Source organism: Rhinatrema bivittatum, chromosome 13, assembly GCF_901001135.1.
Source record: "Rhinatrema bivittatum chromosome 13, aRhiBiv1.1, whole genome shotgun sequence".
Classification (NCBI taxonomy): Eukaryota; Metazoa; Chordata; class Amphibia; order Gymnophiona; family Rhinatrematidae; genus Rhinatrema; species Rhinatrema bivittatum.
In genome coordinates, this window is record NC_042627.1 from 56687573 (window position 1) to 56709696 (window position 22124).

The following is a 22124-nucleotide window of genomic DNA, read 5'->3' on the forward strand; positions in this document are numbered from 1 at the left end:
ACATAGCCGTGTATATTCAGCAGCGCGGCTGCTCGTACACCAGTAATACACCTCTAGCACAGCCACACTGCAGCTAAATATGGACCCCTTAATGTTTCTACAGAAAGAAAATCCTGGCAACATTGATGCATAGGAAGTAATTATGAACCCATATTAACCTTTCCAACCCCGTATACCACTCCTACTTTGCCAACAATTATTTATAACTCTGCCGGACTTGCATTATTCTGTCACATCTGATAAATACCTTTTCTCCTGCAATGTATTTATTTAAAAACATTCCCTCCCTCCCCCCCAGATCATGGATAAAATGAAGGAAACCACCACAAGAGAGATTGAAATCACCAAACCTTAGGAACACAGAACACGGCAGTAGATAGACCCTCCCCCCCCCCCCATCCACAGCTTCTGCTCATACAACCCCCTTGACCTTCCCAGAGAGCTCTCCACATGGGTGAGGGCTGAAAACAATTAAATCTTTCAATAGCAATACATTTCTTCAGGGTTCTTCAAGATTTTACTTGGCTGCCAATATTGTACTGAGAAAAAAAACATCTATCACAAAATGTGGTTTTGATACTCTGCAGCAATGACATTCAGTTATTGTTTCAATACAATGTTTTATTGAAATAGCAAAATAACATGGTTTTGAATCTTTGCACACACCCACACACATATATATATATACACACACACACACACACACACACATATACATACATACATAAAATACAATATATCTATACAGACAGATTAACACTGATATGAGATACAGAACAAGAAAAATATAAATTGTAGACAACTCTGATTAAGTCTTTGATAAATGCTGCTTAAGGACACACTAAATTGAGAAAATCTGTGACTTTATTTTCTGCTCAGTCAGTTCAGTTCAATGCAAACAACATTGCCAGTGAAGCATCCTACTGTGTATCCTTAGTGAAGATCTTCCAGGCTGTTGGACTCCTGCTGGGGCATGGTAGCTGCTTCTGCTGGCAGATCTTCCCTTCAGATGGCCAGATCCACTGCTGTAGTCTTTGCAACAAAAATTAAAAATTAGGAAGAAAACTAAAAAGGCATGGGATAGGAGGTGATGTTCTTTTGTGGATTGCAAGCTGGTTAAAAGACAGGAAACAGAGAATAGGATTAAATAGTCAGTTTTCACAGTGGGAAAATGTAAACAGTGGAGTGCCTCAGGGATCAGTGCTTTTTAATATATTTATAAATGATCTGGAAAGGGATATGACAAGTGAGGTGATCAAATTTGCAGATGATACAAAATTATGCAGAGTAGTTAAATCTCAAGCGGATTGTGGTGATGACCTTGTGAGGCTGGAAGATTGGGCTTCCAAATGGCAGATGAAATTTAATGTGGACAAGTGCAAGGTGTTGCATATAGGGAAAAATAACCCATGCTGTAGTTACCCAATGTTAGGTTCTATCTTAGGAGTTACCAACCTGGAGAGAGATCTAGGTGTCAAAGTGGATAATACATTGAAATCATCGGCCCAGTGTGCTGTGGCGATCAAAAAAGCAAACAGAACATTAGAAATTATTAAGAAGAGAATGGCAAATAAAATGATGGATGTCATAATGCCTCTGTGTCACTCCATGGTGAGACCACATCTTGAATACTGTGTACAATTCTGGTCACCACATCTCAAAAAAGATATAGTTGCACTGGAAAAAGTGCAGAGAAGGGCAACCAAAATGATAAGGAGAATGGAATGGCTGCCCTATGAGGAAAGGCTAAGGAAGTTAGGGCTGTTCAGTTTGGAGAAGAGATGACTGAGGGCGGATATGATGGAGGTCCACAAAATCATGAAAGGACTTGAACAGGTTAATGTAAATTGGTTATTTACTGTCTCAGATAATAGAAGGACTAGGGGGAACTCTATGAAGTTAGCAAGTAGCTCATTTAAAAGACATCGAAGAAAATTCTTTTTCACTCAGCACATAGTTAAGCTCTGGAATTCATTGCCAGAGGATGTGGTTACAACAGTTAGGGGCGGATTTTAAAAGGGTTACGCACGTAAACCTTTAAAACCCTCTCCTGCGCGCGCCGAGCTATTTTGCATAGACTCGGCGATGGGCGCAAGCCCCGGGACGCGCGTATGTCCCGGGGCTTGAAAAAAGGGGCGGGGAGGGGGTGGGTCGGGACCGAGGCCTCCAGCACAGTAGTTGTGCTGGGGGATCACGCGCCGGCATTCTGCCGGCGCGCACAACCTACACCTGCCCATAGGCAGACGCAACTTATGAAATAAAGGTAGGGGGTGATTTAGGTAGGGCTGGGGGGCGGGAGGAAAGTTCTCTCCGAGGCCGCTTCGATTTCGGAGCGGCCTCGGAGGGAACGGGGAAAGCCATCGGGGCTCCCCTAGGGCTCAGTGCACACAAGGTGCACAAGTGTGCACCCCCTTGCGCGCGCCAACCCCGGATTTTATAACATGCGCACGGCTCCGCACACATGTTATAAAATTGGACATAGATTTGTGCACGCCGGGTTGCGCGCACAAATCTACGCCCGTGCATACCAACTAAAATATGGCCCTTGGTGTAACTGGGTTTAAAAAAGGTTTGGATAAGTTCCTAGAGGAAGAATCCATAAACTGCTATTAATTAGTAAGCAATAGTAACTTGAGATTTATTTAATGTTTTGGTACTTGCCAGGTACTAGTGACTTGGATTGGCTACTGTTGGAAACACTATGTCTATGGCAATTCTTCACTCACACATTTTCAAAGCAAGTTACCTACCTTTTTTTTCTTTTTAACAGGCAGACACACATAGAATTACCTACATTTCTTTTTTAATGATGTACACAAACTAAAGATTAGATTACTCCATAATCTAATTCTTACCAAACTTTAAGTCCAAAAATTACCCAGTAAAGCGATACTCACTGATTTTCTACAGCCACCAGCAAAATCTTCTGCTCTCAATGCTCCCTCAGGATTGAATATGCTGCTGAATATCACAAAACAAAATTACTAACTAGCCAGGTAAGTCTAACTTACCCAATTCACTTAACCAGATAAGCCCAAATATCGGCACTTATCCGGTAAGTTATCCAAATAAGTAACTTCTCCCTGAAATGCCCATTTCCCACCACCCTCTTAGCTGGAAAAGTACTTCTCTGGATAACTGGTGGCCAGTATCACAGCCAGATATCCAGTTGCTGCCACTTAGTTGAATAAGTTCTTATTTGTCTGGCTAAGTGGTGCTGAATATCAACCTCTCTGGAGGTAATTTTTAAAGTCTTATGTGGGGGTTCCTCATGTAAAAATAGCATATACACTCATAAGTAGCATGTACATGCTTATATGATCTATTTGTGATCTATATGTGTTGGTCGGTCGGTTACACTGTCATGTCTGTCTGTGGCCACCAGATGGTGCCAGTACAGTGGAAGGTGCACTGTGCAAAGACAATATGCTCTGTTGGCAAAGCCCTGTTGGACACACACATAGAAACATAGAAATGACGGGAGAAGAAGACCAAATGGCCCATCCAGTCTGCCCAGCAAGCTTTCACACTTTTTTTTTCTCATACTTATCTGTTACTCTTGGCCTTTAGTAACCTTTTGGTTCTATTTCCCTTCCACCCCCGCCATTAATGTAGAGAGCAGTGTTGGAACTGCTTATAAGTGATGCATCTAGCTTAATTGGTTAGGGGTAGTAACCGCCGCAATAAGCAAGCTCCTCCCACGCTTATTTGTTTACCCAGCCTGTGAAATTCAGTCCTTGTTGGTTTTAGCTGAATACAAATCCACTTTTCTTCATCCCCCCTGCTGTTGAAGCAGAGAGCTACTCTGGATATGTATTGAAAGTGAAGTATCAGGCTTAATTGATTCGGGGTAGTAACCGCTGTAACAAGCAAGCTAAACCCATACTTATTTGTTTACCCAGACTGTGTAATTCAGTCCTTGTTGTTTGTTGTCTGAATATAAAATCATCTTTTCTTCATTCCCCCCTGCTGTTGAAGCAGAAAGCTACACTGGATATACATTGAAAGTGAAGTATCAGGCTTCTTTGGTTTGGGGTAGTAACCGCCGTAACAAGCAAACTACTCCCCGCTTTTTTGTGAATGCAAATCCTTTTTTCCACATTTCCTCTTGCCGTTGAAGCATAGAGCTCTGTTGAAGTCGCATTAACCATGTATATGTCTATTGAATAAGGGTATTATCTCCAGGTATTAGCTGTCATTCCCGCAAGCCACCCTCTCTTCACTCACATCCTCTAGACTTTATGGATCTACAGTGTTTAATGCACGCCCCTTTGAAGTCCTTCACAGTTTTGGTCTTCACCACTTCCTCCGGAAGGGCGTTCCAGGCATCCACCACCCTCTCCATGAAGAAATACTTCCTGACATTAGTTCTGAGTCTTCCTCCTTGGAGCTTCAAATCATGACACAAGGCATATACACACAGGTTCCCCCAAACACAGACACAAACAGGCAGAGGCGCACACACACACACACACAGGAACATGCTCCTCCACACACACAGAGGCACACACACACACACACATATAGGCACAGGCACACATACATGCTGTTATTGACCAAACAATTCAAGCTTTTGTCAGGTACTGTTCACTAATATTCTCTGTAAAGCTCTGTCTCTCATGCTCCCACACACAGGGACAAAAAAATATAGGCACATACAAGCTTGCAGAAGTGCATACATGCATGCACAAGCTCATTCAAGTATGCACAAGCTTGCTGAAACTTTAGGAAACACACACAAGAGTGCACAGGCTTGCGCATACTGGCTTGCATGTGCACACAGGCTCACACATGCATGCACAGGCAGACACATACAGGTGCAGCCACACACATACACACAGGCCTTCTGCCAAACACACATATTCGCAGAGGCAGACACACACACACACACGTTCCCCCAAACACACACAGGCAGAGGTATCCATATACACAGGGAGAGGCAACTACACGCACAGGCTTCCATGCCCACAGGCACATATATACATGCAGAAACACATAGGTGCACACATACAGGTACACACACACAGGTTGTTCTAGATCAGTCTACCTGAGTACCGCTAGGCACTTTTCGCTAGTATTTTATAAACCTTATGAGTATTTGAATACTTGCAGTATCGTGCATACATTTTAATGGGTAATAAAAGGAGTGGTTTAGGAGTATCCTGGGGTAATGTTCTGAAGAATTAGATGAATTTTTAAAAGGATTTACACATGTAAATATAACTACTATTGTAGCAAAATGCACTTAAGTGGATGAATCCTATGGACAATTCAATGTAGCAATTTTCCAAAGCCCACTTACTTAGATAAAGTGCATTTACACGTGTAAAACACAATTTTAAGCATGTAAATGCTTTTTAAAATCAGGCCTTAAGTATGCTTTTTGAAAGATGTATACATGTATAAATTACTGAACTTGTCCGAATACTTTTACACCTGTTAATTGACATTGGACTTTTGTCTGCACTTTTTGTGCGGGAGATCGAAATGAACTGTGGGAGCTCAGAGTCAGGAGCTAGTGTGTGTCTATGTGCACTAGTGAAGGGTGAATTAGTCTAGATGAACTGGCATCATTGTCAGTGAACTGGTGATGCCAAAGAACACACACAACTATTTTCAGAATGGTGTATGCGAGGAGAGAGGTGGCTAGCAGTCTGATGGACCTCACAATTTTTATCCATCTTAACCGGCTCTGTTCTTTGATTATCACATGTTGGGAAGTTGAAATTATCAATGAATATGCTTCTGGAAAACTTTGATTCTGCTCTTGACCATGTCTAGTCTTAGCCAAATAACATATAAGCAATCCGCTATTTATGTTAGACTCATACTCATTGTTGAAAATGTCATATAATAATCTAATGTTTAATGTTTGGAAGTTATATATATTTATCTTAACCATTCCCAGTTCATATTCCTGTTCTCTGTAAGACACACATATGTTTTGTCATCCCAAAGTTACTTGTAAACCGAAGTGATTAGCAACATTGTTGCTAGAACTGCGGTATATAAAAAATGTTAAATAAAAAATAATAATAAATATTCAGATAATGTATTTATCGGAGTTAGCCGGATATTATTCAACTCAGTCAATTCCCCCCGCCCACACCTAAATGCTCCAAGTAACATGGAGAAATTTTATCTGGAAAATGACTTAACTGGATAAAATCTATCTGGATAAGTGGCAACGATATTGAAGCCTTAGCATTTATCTGGATAATTCAAAACTTGTCTGGATAAATCACTTTGAATATCAGCCTCTTGATTATTACGTGCAAGGATTTCTATAGAACACAATGTCAATCGTAAACATGAACATATAAATCCTCTGGTAAACGATCATAGCTTTAGATTTAGCTTCATGTAGATTATTTGAAAATTATTTATATGAATGTGGGAAAATAGGAGGCATAACAAGGCAGCCACCTTAAAAGCAGTTACTGCACAGACTGATTGGTCTGTGGCGCGCACATGTGCAAGCAACACACACAGGGGAGGCAAATTTTCATTAAATACATGCAGTGACGCAATCGGGCCTTCCCAAGTTGCCTCCCAGTCCACTCCAATTAAGGAGCGGACTGGGAGGGGAACTTCCCTACCCTCCTTCCTACACTTCCTCTGGCCTCCATCCCTTCCCATCCCTCCACGCCCAGACCATGCCTCCGCCCACCCCTTTTCCAGGGCCCGGCACTTGGGTTTATGTGCATGGCAGGGCCTGTTATAAAACGTACGCTGTGCGTGCAAGGCACGGCCACACACGTAGGCCTTTGAAAATTTGGTCTTTAGGGTTTTTACGTCTCTGGGGCTCTTCTGCACACCAGCTTCACACACACACACACACCAGACCACGCTTTCTCCTTTGTGTTTTGCTCAAAAACAAAGTCTTTACTGAGAAACTGGTGTCAACAGCAGTAAACCAATCCAGAAAAGTCACAATAAGTTCCTCACAGCAAGCTCTTATGGGAAAGTTATCCCCTTCTAGCCTGGACCCTCCCAGTTCCTTGTGGGTAGATGAATTTTTTTTTCTTTAGGAGCCTCCTTGTCTTGTCCTCTCTCTCTCTCCTGGCAGCTGAATCAGTCTCTGACTCTGGTAGACTTTCCCAAATAGAATGGCTCTCCTCTGGCACCTCCCAGTACGCTCGTCCCCAGCTCTTGAGGACCCTCTCTCTTCCAGGAACTTCCCTCCCCTAGAATCCTTTTCTCTCAGAACCCTCTCTGTGGAGGGACAGAGCCAATACCTCTCTCTCTCTCTCACCAGTGGCATTGCAAAGGCTTTTTTTTTATACCTCCCTAGAACTACTCCCAGTGGGGAGTGGGAAATTCCTTCTTGACACACTGGCACCGTACCAAGGCCAGGTCAAGTGAGAGCTCTGTCACACTGAAGGCACTCAGATCAGTTGAGGCCCCAAAATTCATGTTTGTAAGGAGCAGAGACACCATTCCTGAGGGCAGAAAATGGGCAAACCCCCCCCCCCCCCATAAAGATAAAGAAAAAAAAAACCAAAACATATCGAGACCAAGTAGCATCGAACAAAACCATAGGCAAAGCTTGTGCTCTCTGAAGAAATATCTAGTTAACAGGGAGTTCTGCCCAAAGGACATTATAGTAAACACGTGTAGAGGATGTCCAAACTTATCCAGTCAGAAAGTGGAAATGAAAAGAATAAATATATGCTAGCCAAATCTGGCTATAATATATTGAACTTCACTACACAGATTAGTCGGAAAATTCTAGAAAAGTATGAAGCACTCAGCAGAAGGTAGCAGCTGGCAAAAACCTATTATAAAGCAATTTTCAGGAGCTTTACAGTGGAATAGAAAGCAGCAAATGGCAGAGAAAGGAATAGGGAATTCAAGCAGGTTGTACATTGTCAGTTATTCTGCACTCAGCAGCAGTGAACCTGCTAATGGAACAAGCAGAGTGTGCAGAGTCTTAAGGAGAGAGGCAGCCCTGAGGAGAATCTGTGCAGACGCTACCCTACAACAACAATCACAGGGACGGCAGTGAAGGCTGCTTGGCAGTAAGTTATATCAGAAAAAGGAGTCCTCTGGGAAAAGATGCAGTCTGAAGTGTCAGACTCTGGCCTAGTGGTTGGTGCTAGTGGAAAATAAAATGACCAAGGAATAGAAACGAAGGGCCTGATTTACTAAGGATTTTTTTCCCCCATTTGTTTCTATGATGGGAGGGGGCGGGGGAAGCTGAATAAATCAAACTCTTAAGAGTTTGATATTCCACAGGTCAAAGAGCAGGAAAGTGACCTGCCCAGATATTCAGCAGTCACCCAAACATTACCACATAATTCACAATGGTAGATTAATATATAACAACCCCAAAAACCAAATGGATGTCACTTCATGACCACAGAAGGATAATATAGAAACCTTCATGTTCATGAGCGATAAACAAGTCGCTCAGCATTGCTCCACATTTACATGAAATGGGAACAAAAAGGCGTTTACAACTCACTGGGGTAGATTTTCAAAGGGTTACGCACGTAACCCCCCCCCTGCACACGCCGAGCGCAAGCCCCGGGACGCGCATAAGTCCCGGGGCTTTCCTGGGGGGGGGGGGGGGCATGTCGCGGTAGTGAGTCATCCAGGGGCGTTCCGGGGACGTGGCTGTGGGCGTGGTTCTGGCCCGAGGGCGTTCCAGGGGGCGTGACAGCGGCCTCCGGACCAGCCCCCGAACCGGAACCTGGCACGCCGGCAGCTGGTCCACGTGCGTGAGTTATGCCTGCCTTGAGCAGGCGTAACTTTGGGAATAAAGGTGGGGGGGGGGAGTATAGATAGGGCTGGGGGGGTGGGTTAGGTAGGGGAAGGGATTGGAAGGTGGGGGGAGGCGGAAGGAAAGTTCCCTTCGAGGCCGCTCCGATTTCGGAGCGGCCTCGAAGGGAACGGGCAGTGTGCGCAGGGTTCGGCGCGCGCAAGGTGCACAAATGTGCACCCCCTTGCGTGCGCCGATCCCGGATTTTATAAGATACGCGCGGCTAGGCGCGTATCTTATAAAATGCAGCATACTTTTGTTTGCGCCTGGTGCGCGAACAAAAGTACGCGCCTGCGCTTTTTTATAAAATGTACCCCACTGTGTTTAATCATGGGTTTCAGAAACTACCGCACTGAAACATTTAAAAAAAAAAATGTTATTGCTGCATATTTGCTGCAGGGAAAATAATAAAAAGGTCTCTCAATATTAAGATAAGTAAAGCAAATTATCTAGGATAAACAAAGTATATTTACTTTATGGTTATTTTTATATGCAGCAAAGAAATAAAAAAAAAGTTTCAATGCGGTAGTTTGAGACCCATGAATTAAATGCAGTGAGGTGTTCCCGTTTCATGTAAATGTGGAGCAACGCTGAGCGAATTTATTATCACTAAATTGTATGAAGGTCTCTATATTATCCTCCTGTGGTCATGAAGTGACATCCATTTGGTGTTCAGATATTCAGCAGAGCGTAGCCAGGTCAGTCTTCTGCTGACTTACCCTGCTAACGTTATCCCGGTGATGTTTGTCAGCTGTTTTTCTGCGCAGTCTTATCCAAGTGGCGCTGAATCCCAATGCTCAGTGGCTCCCCGACATGTTATAAAATACGATATCCGCATGCACATACACGGTCGATTTTATAACCGGTGCGCACATATGCGGGCAGGTTCACATTCATGCGCACAACGTGGGGAGGGATTTTGTAAAGAAATGCGCGGCAACGCAATATGGCCTCTCCCAGTTCCCTCCCAGTCTGCTTCAATTAAGGAGCAGACTAGGAGGGAACTTTCCTATATCCCTACCGACCCTTCCTCCCTTTTTCATTCTCCTCTCCTCCCCGACCCCTAACCCCTCCCTATCTAGGATATTTTTTTTTTGTTTGTTTTTATACTCACTGCTCCTTCAGAGCAGAAGTAACTTCCACGCGCCGGTCGGCTGCCGGTGCACACTTCCTCGGGACAGGGCCTAATGGCTGCTGTCCCAGTCTGCCTCAGGCCCGCCCAGACCCCGCCCCCAGGCCCGCCCCTTTTCATTGGCCCGGCACTTTTGTGCCTATCAGGGCCGGGCCGAGCTGGGCCCTTTCTAAAATGCGCTTGGCGCGCAGGGCCCAACCACGGGCGTATCCCCTGGTATTTGCACGCGGGGCCCATTGAAAATTCGAGCGTTAGGGTCTGGATTTACTAAACGTCCTTCCATATCCCCATTGAAACAGAATAGGGAAAAGGTAAATCAGGCCTTGAGAGCTCAAACAGAAGACCAAGTCAAATGGTCAAAATGTACAACACGGCAACAGAGAATGCAGTGACAGCTGCAGCTCCATGGAAGAGGGAGCCACCAAAAAGGGTGCCAGGTTAATGCACGGCTCCAATCCAGGTTATCACAGTGTATGCTCAGGATTAAAAGTATTCAGAGTAAGGAAGAAGAAGCATGAAAAGGGATACTCACAATATCTGAAAGACCTTCGCGAGAAAACAACAAGGAACAGGAAATGGAATGGTCTCTCAAAGGGAAGCCTACGCAACCGTAATATTCCCGACACCGCCTCTCCCTAATAGGACAGAACAGGAATGGGAGAGCTTTTGAACAGCCATGGGGGCCAAACTGAATAATCCTCCTCCTTTTCCTCCAGTGGCAGTCACACATAAAAGAACAATTCTTCTCTGAATTGTGATTATTAGCAATACCAGTGATTTCCCCCCGGAAGGGAGAGAAGTAATAAAATTCTGAAATATAAAAGGTGCTAATTCACGGTAATAGATACCTTGGCTCAAATTCTCAGCTTTGATAGAATTTATTTTTTAAAAGAACACTAATTGAAGGCATTTCTTTTGGTAACAAGTAAAATTTCTTTAAATGTTTTCCAGGAACACCTTTATCAGCTTCAAGTGAAATACTCAACAGCTAAGTAAGTATATTTCACTACTAACTACTTTCTTTTCCCCTTTTAAGGTTTTTCAAAGAACTTCAAATATTAACTTTCCCTTTTCTTTTATCTTGCAGGTACATGGATTCACCAACGGAAACAATAATCAGCTAAGTTTCAGTTCAAATAGTTAACGTAAAACTTGTAGTACAAATTTCTTAAAGCAAGAATATTTTTCTTTTTTGTCTCTTGCAGGTTCCAGTTCTTATTCAGAAAATCTCCAGGTAAGTATAAATTATCTTCAGCCCTCAAGATGTAAGGGCACTAAACTTGTGTCAGTCTTTATGCCTCATTCTGTGCATCAATTTCCCTGTGTCCGTGAGTCTTTCTGTGTGTATTTGTGTCTGTGCTTCCCTCTGGTTCTGGCCTGAAACGTGACAGCTGCGTAAGATACAGCTGACAGTTTGGCAGTCTTTGCCGGTGAGGCTGGAGTGCATAGGCACACTTTCTTCTTGAAATCTTTGGTTCCTCTGATCCTCGGTTCCTCTGGTCCATGTACCACTAGAAAATCAAAAAGAGAGACTCCACTATTCATGAGTTATCTTCCGGCAGAATCTAGGCATGCGCATGCCTCATTCGCTGGAACCACTGGACTGAGTCATGTACTAGCTAATCAAAAAATAAACATAAAGGGGTAGATTTTCAAAGGGGTACGAGTGTAAGATACGCACATACCCCCCGAAAACCTACCCCAAACCCCCCCTGCATGTGCCGAGCCTATTTTGCATAGGCTTGGCAGCGTGCGCAAGCCCCGGGACGCGCGTAAGTCCCGGGGCTTGCAAAAAGGGGCGGTCGGGGGCGTGGCCAGGGAGGGCGCAGTTAGGGATCGGGGCGTGTCCGGGGGCATGTGGGCAGTCCGGGGGCGTGGCCGAGTGCTCCAACACAGCGGCCTGTGTCGGGGTCTGCCGTGCCGGCGCGCGTAAGTTACTACTGCCCGGAGGCAGTAGTAACTTCTCCGATAAAGGTAGGGGGGGGTCTAGATAGGGCCGGGGGGGTAGGTTAGGTAGGGTAGGGGAAGGGAAGGGAAGGTGCGGGAGGGTAGAAAAAGTTCCCTCCGAGGCCGCTCCGATTTCGGAGCGGCCTCGGAGGGAACGGGCAGCGCGCGCAGGGCTCGGCGCGCACAAATTGTACAAATGTGCACCCCCTTGCGCGCACCGACCCCGGATTTTATAAGATACGCGCGGCTACGCGCGTATCTTATAAAATCCAGCGTACTTTTGTTCGCGCCTGGTGCGCGAACAAAAGTACGCACGAGCGTATGTTTTTAAAATCTACCTCAGCATGTATGTCCTTATCTAATTTTTGTCAATTACTTAAATTTACTTTTCTTTCTCTGGTTATATACATGTCAATTTTACTAGTATACAGCTCTAGCAAAGAAGAGCTTTAGTTAGCAGAAAAATCTTCCTTAATTATTTTTCTCCTCAACTAGTAAATTTAGTTCCAGTCCAAAAACAAACTGTACAGGTCTCAAAACTGCCCTTTGTGCCAGTTCACTCTGCCAGGGTACTTGGCAGAGCCAGTATTTGAAACTGCATTTCAGTCCGCTTTTACAGTTTCTGGGTTTAATGCCAGCCTCTGATTGAACAAATCCTTTGGTCTATTCTCCCAAGCTTTTTCTTCACTCAAACTTTTAACTACAGCAGGTTACAATTTTCCACACATCTCTGCTGATAACTAACTTTTAACTAAATTTCCTTGCACACAAATTTCTCCTTTTGCTCACCTCACCCTTCCCTTCACAGCTTCCCGTTTTCTACCAGATCTATCCCACTGGGTTAGAACACAGCCCATGACTGTCCAGGAGCAAGGGTCTTTTGGTCAAACAATTCCTTTTGCTCTCTGGCAAAATAACCACTTTCTTTCTCACTAGCCACAGCTACACTGATCTGCTTCCTGTCCTCGCCAAGCCTCCAATCTGTCTCCAAACTGGTTCCTTTCCCCCATGCAGGAATCAATAAGCTTGGGCACTGCTCAACAAAACTGCTCCTTTACTTTTCTCCCCTGTTCTCTTTCTTCAAGGGTTTTTATGTTTACATTTCCTTCCTGCAGAAGGCTCTACAGGTCAGCAAAAAAAATTAATCAAAAAGATACAGGCGCTCTCTCTTAGAGCTAATGCAGCTTTGGCTATCTCACTCCCAGATCCATTCTTCAGAGGTTCAGGCAATGCATTTTTTTTTTTTTAACTCTGTTACATTTTGTTCATTTCCATTTCTGTAAACCTCTCCCTCTCCCCAGGGGAGGAGGCCCACACGTTCCAGTCCTGTGGAATACTGAACCAGTTAAAGCAAAGTGGAGAACAAAGGTGCTGTGAATTGGGGACAGAGAGACACCTGCAGGACCATTACGAGGGTCACATTGTGCACAAAAATAAAATAGTCCACTCCAAAAGTTGTATTCCAGAGAATAGATTTTCTGAAAAAAGATGGCCACAATTTCAATAGATAGCAGAAATGATACAAAACAGAGCCACAAGACAGAAGAAAAAATTGGAAACAGTTTACAGGTCTTTCAAAAACCTCAAAGTCATTTCTGCAGACAAAGTTTTATGCTACTTCAGCCTTTTCAAATCGCTGGTCACCCCATGCTTCCTCCACGTTCGCTGCTTTCTTCCAGGGGAAAAAAAAAAAAAGAGAGACCAATATTCAAATGCATTTAGCCAGATAATTCACACAATTTATCCAGCTAAATGCAGAGTTTTCAATTTCCTCAGCAAGCATCTGGATAACGTTTTAGCCAGTTATGTCATTATCCGTCTATAAATTAGCTAAGGGGCAGATTTATAAAAGTACGCCTGCGCGTACTTTTGTTCACGTGACCGGCACAAACAAGAGTACGCCGATTTTAAAAGATATGCGCGTAGCCGCGCATATCTTTTAAAATCCAGGGTCGGCGCACGCAAGGCTGTACAAAATCGTCAGCTTGCGTGCGCCGAGCCGCGCAGCCTGCCTCCGTTCCCTCTGAGGCCACTCCGAAATCGGAAGCGGCCTCAGAGGGAACTTTCCTTCCACCCCCCTGCACCTTTGCACCTTCCCCTCCCTAACCCCCCCCCCCCCCCCACCTTTGTCTGAAAAGTTACGTCTGCCCGTCGATGGGCTGCTGGCGCGCCATCACCCGACCCGGGGGCTGGTCCAGAGGCCTCAGTCACGCCCCCGGAACACCCCCCGACATGCCCCCCGGAAACGCCCCCAAATGTCGCACCGCCCCCCGACACCCCCCCCCCCCCCGACACTCCCCCCTAGCAAAGCCCCGGGACTTACGCGCGTCCCGGGGCTTGCGCTTGGCGTGCGCAGGGGGAGCTTGGGGCAGGTTTTCGGGGGGTACGCGCGTACCCCTTTGAAAATCTGCCCCTAAGTGATGGGCATTTTGGGTTGTTCTGAAGCAGGAATAAGTTAGCCAGAATACTTATCTGGCTAACTCTGACATTAGGAGTTAGCCAAATAAGTTTTTCCCCTAACTCTAGCTGTCCCCAGGAAGAGGTCTAAAGTTATCCAGAAACGTGATCTTGTATCACTTTAAAATTTAACTGGCTATATTCACTGGTTAAGGGACCGTGGGAAGAAAATGTGATGCACAGGAGCGTCACCTGATTCCCAAATCCCCAGCCACTATGCAAAAAATGGGCCATGCTGGGCAAAGCAGCCCCACCCGCAGCCTCTCCAAGAGCACTTTTAAAATAAACCAGGTAAGGGATCCACTGGGTGACCTCCCCCACGCCCTCCCCAATTCAGCAAAATCTTCAAGCAATGCCCCCTCTGACCCTCTCCCCCCCACCGCAACCCTGCTCCCTGGGGGCAAGGAGATACCTACAGTACCTGAATGTAATCCACTTTGACCAGTCACGACAGGTAGAATCTAAATTAGACACGAAACAAAACCCTAACTCTCTCACCCATCTGGCACCTCCACAAAACTCCTTTCTTAGGCCAGAATTAGGGTTGCCAACTGATTCCAGATTTTCAGGACAGGTCGATCCAGTCCTGGTTTTACCGTATTTCCTGCACAGACTAGCAAGCTCTGGTGCTAGTGGGGTAAAGTCAGGACCGGATACAGTGGGCAACCCTAGCCAGGACAGCAGTGATCCCGGCGGCTTTCAGCGTTGCTGTTCTGATAGCAACGCTGAAAGCCACCTGGATGGTGGAACAAGCATGCCGCGATCCCGCAGAAGAAAATGATAGGGGAAGGTACAGGGTAGGTCGGAGGGTTAAGGATCAGGTGGGGTGGGGGGGGGAAGGAGCAAGAAACATTGCTTGATGATTTTGCCAAAACAGACAGGAGGTGGGATGCCATCCAGTTCACCCCCTACCTGTTTTATTTCACAAGTGCTCTTGCAGGAATTTGGAGTGTGAGGGTGCACAGCCCAGCACGGACCCAAATTTTTACACATTGATTGAGGGTGTGTGTCAGGTCACCATTCTTTAGGTACTTATGGGCTTGGGTGGGATTGACCCCTGGGTGTTGGCGCGCAGATGGAGTCAGGTACAACTAGACAGCTGGGACACACTTAGGAGTCTATAGTTTCCCTCAGGTAAGCAGAGACCTGGATCTTGGAGTGGGCGGGAACACGAGCTGGAGTGGAACTGGATCCAGAATTTGGCTGCAGGCCAGGAACGAGAATCAGCAGGCAGGTTGCAAGGCTGGAAGAAGGTACTAGAAGCAGGGCAGAACTGCAGGTCAGGAAACCAGGTCCCATGCAGTAGCAGAATTAGTAAATACTGACACTGGTAGAACTGCAGGAAGGAACTGAAAGACTTGGACCTGCAAGATAGCAGTGACAGACTGGAACCAACGTCTTGACACAAAGAATCTGGGAATTCATGGCTCGGCAGGTAGCAAATCCAAAAGGACGAGTCAGCCTTCGGGTAGCTGCGGACACAACTTTCTGTTCCTCGCCAATCCCTTGATACGTGGAGGCGTGACTTTGGCGAGGGGGCCCTACCTGAAGCAGTTTTCTTCTCGGCTGCTTCCCCTTGTTTCAGGTCACCAGCTCTTCCGAGGGCTACGATTCACCCTAACAGACCCATGAATCGCTTTTTTTTTTCCACACTGTGCCACTTAACCGGCTATATTCTTTTCAATAACAGGCCGATACAGTAAAAGTCGCGGGACAGCGAGCGAGCGCCCATTCTCCTGTGCGCGCGATTCAGTATTCAAATGAGGGCCCGCGGTAAAAAGAGGAGCTAGGGACAGTAGCGCGTCCCTAGCGCCTCTTTATTGATAGGAGCGGCGGCTGTCAGCGAGTTTGACAGCCGGCGCTCAATTTTGCCGGCGTCGGTTCTCAAACCAGCTGACAGCCACGGGTTCGGAAACCGGACGCCAGCAAAATTGAGCGTCTGGTTTTCAACCCGCAAGCCACGGGCTGATATAAAAAAATTTTTTTTTATTATTTTTAATTATTTTTTACTTTTGGGACCTCCGACTTAATATCGCCGTGATATTTAGTCAGAGGGTGTACCGAAAAGCAGTAAAAGCAGTAAAAACTGCTTTTCTGTACACTTTCCCGGTGCCGGCAGAAATTAACGCCTACCTTTCTGCGGCTTGGCTGCACATTTTACTTACTGAATCGTGTGAGAATAACTAATAGGGCCATCAACATGCATTTGCATGTTGCAGGAGCTATTAGTTTCAGGAGGGTTGGCCGCGCGTTTTCGAGACGCTATTACTCCTTAATGAATAAGGGGTAAAGCTAGCACTTCGAAAACGCGCGTCCAAACGCGGGTTAACAGTGCGCTACTGTATCGGCCTGTAAGTCGGTTAACTCTAAAATTATCCCAGCTATGTGTAGGCAGATAACTTTAAACCTACTTGGCAATATTCAAAAGACAGCCGGTTAGGTGTAACGCCATCTGGCTAAAATGTAGCCCAGGTAACTTTATTCAGGGACATTTACTTAATGAATTTATTTAATTAAAAGTACATATGAGCTGCTTATAACAGAATGCCTGAATATCCAAGATAACTTATCCTGCTAACTTTAGCTGGATAGTAGCCATTCTAGGCCTTTTTGAATATTGGCCTCAAAAAGTCCTTCCTGAAATTCCTCACCTTGCCCATCAAATAGCTGCTGGCTCAAGTTCTGGTGGTCTGAAATTCTTGAGTTGAAGAGATCCTCTCTCTTCCACGGACCGATAAGTGAAGCCCCAGGCTCCTCGCTGCCCCATGGGGTCCCAGAGAGAAATACCTAAACCACTCCAGTCGCTGCTCACAGGGCATCATGGAAGCAGCCTTCCTGCTTCCTTCTACCCAAACTACCCTCCCATTCCGGAAATGTTCCTGGAATGGAAGGCTCTGGATATATTTCCTAAGCAATGATTTTTGTTTTATTTTCTTTCTAATTCATTTTTTTTGTTTTCAGTGTGTGCTAGCTGCAAATACTTTATTTATTTAAAGTTGCCTAGATTAGAAAAGCCATGCGAAGCAGATCCTACATAAAATCACAGGAAACATTTTTTTTTTCATTTTTTCTGTCATTCCATTTCAAAACAAGAACTAACATAAGAGATGCATATTTCCTATGTCATTTCAATGATTGCACATCCCTGCTCGGTGATACTGCCACCCCCCCCCCCCCCCCCCCCCCCCCAAAAAAAAAAAATCCCCTCGGTCACAGACCGTTGAACAGAACAGAATGCTTAGATAAATAGGCCACAGCTTTATTACATGATTCAACCATGAAACAACATGTGTGCCCTAGCCAAAGCATGCGAAACTATCAAAGCGGTTGCCAAGACAGTATTACCAGGCATTGGACCATTTGGGCAGCTTCTGCTCACCACCTTCAGGCGAGCTATGGGAGCAGCTGGAATGCCCTCATCCAATGAGGCTGTGCACAGCCCTCGCCCCACAGCCCTCCGGGGGCCCACCGGTACCGTTCCATCTGCCAGCTGGGCAGATTAGCAATGGCCCTAGCCTCCACTCAGGGCAAATTGCGATCCAGGCAGCTTACCTGGCAAGGAGGGAACACCTGCTGAACGCCTCCTTGAAGCTGACACGGTAGGAATTCTTGCAGGTCTGAGAGGGTTTAACTGCAATAATAAATGAAAAATATCTGAAAGTATAAAACAGAGACTGAAGAGTCAGAATGTAAATTATGTAAAAAGAAAGTGTCAGAAACATCCAAACTGATCAGTGCGGAGATATCTCAGGTCTCTCAGACGTGAGACTACACTTTAGACTATGTTTTTATGTAATTTCCATAAACACAAATTGTTGTTCTTGTCAAGTTTATGTCATGAGATAATTGCCATTTTGTAGCAAAAGTGTATATTGGCGAGAGACAAAATAAGAGGAGGAAGCTGTTATTATCTGGATTCATGGGAGGCTTCAGGAAAGCTAAGCAGCTAATTAAGCTATGCAGTCGCCATCTTAGCAGACAAGATGGAGTCTGACGAGGAGATGTGGGAATAGAGCTGGAGAGAGAGAGAGAGAGAAAGAAACAAATCCCCGATGGGGAACAGTAAAGCACACTTGGGTTACATAAAACCATGAAAGGTGAATTTTAAAAGAGGCGAGCATGCATAAAACGGCAGATGCACGCGCGCGCAAGCATCACTTATTTGCGCTGGGGAAAACCTCGCACATACGCACACAAGCACTGATGCAAGAAAATATTTGCTAGCGTAAAAAAGGGGCAGATTTGGGGCAGGTCAGGGGTGTTCCAGGGTGGGGCTAACATATATGCGTAGAAGTTGCGATTTTATCTCCTGCGAACACGGTGAGTGTATGGCTCATATGCCACGTTTACTTCTGCTATTTATCAGGTGTAAGCCTGAATGAAACTATTTATAGCCAAATACAGACTGCGAGAGGGGTCTGGATAAACTGGAGTCAGTGCAGGACATAGAACCAGGGAGGTCTGGGTGACCTACAGATAGACTGGGCAAACTGGTGGACTAACTGGTAAAATTGGTCATTTCCTTCACATGTGCATGTAAGTGCTGACAATTCCTAAGGAAAATATGCAACTAGCAGTTGCTCATGGAAATACTTAAAATTGGGAGCGTTAGGTGTACGTTATATAATACACGCGCTAGGTTTATTTTATATAATATGCACACATTTGCTTGGACCTTAAATGATTCCTGCATATGTGACTGCGTTTCCATATATGGGTGCACATGCACTCTTGTAAAAGTTGCAATAATGATCTCACTCTAATATGAAATATCTTGGAAAATGTCACATAATTAACAATTTAAAAGTTAGGAGTGACCTTCATACTGCACTTCTCAGGCACGAATATTTTCGAATTCCTGATAGAGAGATGTGCTAAAGTATAATCATTGGTCAATGTGAATTGTCCCACTGTTGAGAACGTGAACCATCAATAGTGACAGATTTTTAAAATATATTTTCTTTTGCAAGTAAAAATAAAATGCATCCCTGACTCATTTCTAGAGCTGGTGAAAATCCTGGTATGCTATCATAAACTAAGATATATAATATAGAGACGCAAAAGGAATTTTTCATCTTCTGAAAAAGGATGTTTATCCGAAACATTGCAATGTCGGGGTAAATTCAAGGATAGCTTGGCAGAAGACTGAGTATGTCTGCATGCCCAAGTGCCTCAAGTCTATTGCAAAAGAAAATATATTTAAAAGTATGTCACTATTGATGGTGCATTTTCTCAACAGTGGAACAATTCACAGAGAACAATGATTATACTTTAGCACATCTTTCTATCAGGAATTCAAAAATATTCATGCCTGAGAAGTGCAGTAGGAAGGTCACTCATAACTATTAAATTGTTAATTATTTGACGTTTTCCAAGATATTTCATATCAGAGTGAGATCATTACTGCATGTTATATAATCCTATTTTATTACTTTTTGGTTCTTTGATTATCAGTCCTCTTTTTAAAATTACCACCTGAACGAGATTTTATTTAATAAGATTTAATTTCACACTTCTCACCAAAAAACATCAAAGAGTGTTACAATAAAATTCATAAGATCATCCCAACCATTCCACCCATGTAAATAATCAACACAACTATACCATCCATCCCACCCTACCACTTAATTCTAAACCACACAAGACCACAACAATATTACTGATCCAATAATACATCCCTTCCCAAATCATCCACTGACACCATTTAAGCTGTCCCGATCTGCTCCAATTCTCCCATCTTGTATAACTGAATAGCTTCATCTATCTCTACGTTACTATTGCAAAGGATAAAATACTCAGCTCGTAAGCCAAACCTCAATTAACCAAAGAAAAAAAAGACATGTTTTTACTGATTTCAAAACTGTTAGGTTCCAGTCTAAATCTCCAGTGGCAGATTGTTCTAAAAATTTCAGTCCATAGTAACTGAAAGTCATATATTGGATAGATATGTCTTACATTAGAACATAAGAAATTGCCATGCTGGGTCAGACCAAGGGTCCATCAAGCCCAGCGTCCTGTTTCCAACAAGGCCAAACCAGGCCACAAGAACCTGGCAATTACCCAAACACTAAGAAGATCCCATGCTACTAATAGCAGTGGCTATTCCCTAAGTAAACTTGATTAACAGCTGTTAATGGACTTCTCCTCCAAGAACTTATCCAAACCTTTTTTGAACCCAGGATGCTGGGCTTGATGGACCCTTGGTCTGACCCAGCATGGCAATTTCTTATGTTCTTATGCCACATTCTCTGGCAACAAATTCCAGAGCTTTATTGTGCATTGAGTGAAAAAGAATTTTCTCCGATTAGTCTTAAATGTGCTACTTGCTAACTTCATGGAATGCCCCCTAGTCCTTCTATTATTCGAAAGTGTAAATAACCGAGTCACATCTACTCGTTCAAGACCTCTCATGAACTTAAAGACCTCTATCATATCCCCCCTCAGCCGTCTCTTCTCCAAGCTGATAGGTAAAGTTAAAAGGGCATTTTGTAAGGAACGCAAAGATCTTGTTGGCTCATAATTTTTTATGACTCTGTCTTGATAATGTGGTAAGCCCAGATGGGTACATTTAATCATCAAAACCAACATTTTAAATTGAATGTGCAACTCAACAGGCAGTCAATGTAAATTATGGAAGATGTGTGAATTGTGATCATGTTTCCTAGCTACTATTAGCAAATGAGTAGCTGTATTCCTAATCAACTTCAATCATAAAATCATGCCTGACAGGTTCTAATAAATACTATTACAGTAATCTAACCTGCTTATGATCAGCTGACAAACTACTGTTTTGAAATCAAATAAAGCAAGAGAAGGTCACAACTACCTAAGCTGTCAAAGATAGAAGAAGGCTGAATGGGTCACAGCTGACACCTGGGCCTTCATATTCAACTTGCAGTCTAGCCTTACTCCCTGACTCAGTACTGTGTCTTTTGGAATAAGTAAACATCTCAGTCAGATGAATTTTTAAGGGCCTGTCTTTCCAACTAAACCAGAGTACCTTCGACTTTGTCGAATTCAGACACAATTTATTTTGCTCAAACCAGTTTGCTAGGGCCAACAAACAAGCATTCATTTTGCCCATAGCTCCAGTCTAGTCCTCTCCAATTTGGGCCATAAGCTGAATGTCATCGTCAAATAAACAACAATCAATGCCAAGTGAACGTATAAGGTCAGCTACTGGGAACATATACAGATTGAATAACAATTGTGCCAAAACATATCCCCTATGGTTCTCCATATTTCAGCAGTCTAGGAAATCTGTCCTAATGACAAGTTTGGAACCATTGCAGTACTAACCCCTCTAATGCAATCCGTCTCAGCCAATTGAATAAGAAAGCATGGTCTAAAGTGTTGAAAGCGGCAGTTAGATCTAATAATATTAATAATTATAATAATCTCAGTGTTGGCCCATCTTCTAATGATATTTGGAAGACTTACCAGAATTGTTTCAGTACTCTCTCTTGCTTAGAAATCTGACTGAGGTTCATGTAGTATCCCTCTGCAATCCGCAAATGTCTGAAGCTGGAAGTAACAGAGGTTTCCTATCAGCTTTCTTAAAAAAAAGTAAGTGAACCAGCCCTCCTTTTTTTCAAAATAGGTCATATCGTCGCTAATTTAATATTTAATGGAAACTCCCGTGACAGCACGATTGATTTACTATATGGGCCAGTTCAATACTAGCTTTGTATGCTAGAAGAATGACAATCTTAGAAGGAGCTGGATCCAAGGAACAAGTGGTGGGCCTCATCACCTGCAATGCTTTTTTTCTACTTCCATGCTTTAAACTTCTCAATTTTCCTCCCACCCTTTGGGAACATCTCC

At 44.2% G+C, this 22124-nt stretch overlaps 1 long non-coding RNA gene across 2 annotated transcripts; it reads right to left on the reverse strand.

Annotated features, from left to right (window-relative positions):
• Nucleotides 1-653: 653 nt before the first annotated feature.
• On the reverse strand, nt 654-21823 carry LOC115074671. 2 transcript variants are annotated; one of them, XR_003852309.1, is made up of 3 exons: nt 21741-21823; nt 17853-17931; nt 654-1032 (listed from the first exon to the last, which is right to left on the reverse strand). It is a non-coding gene; the product is annotated as an uncharacterized LOC115074671 (long non-coding RNA). The 2 variants fall into 2 exon arrangements; XR_003852310.1 differs by lacking the exon at nt 654-1032 and adding an exon at nt 13439-13515.
• Nucleotides 21824-22124: the final 301 nt, after the last annotated feature.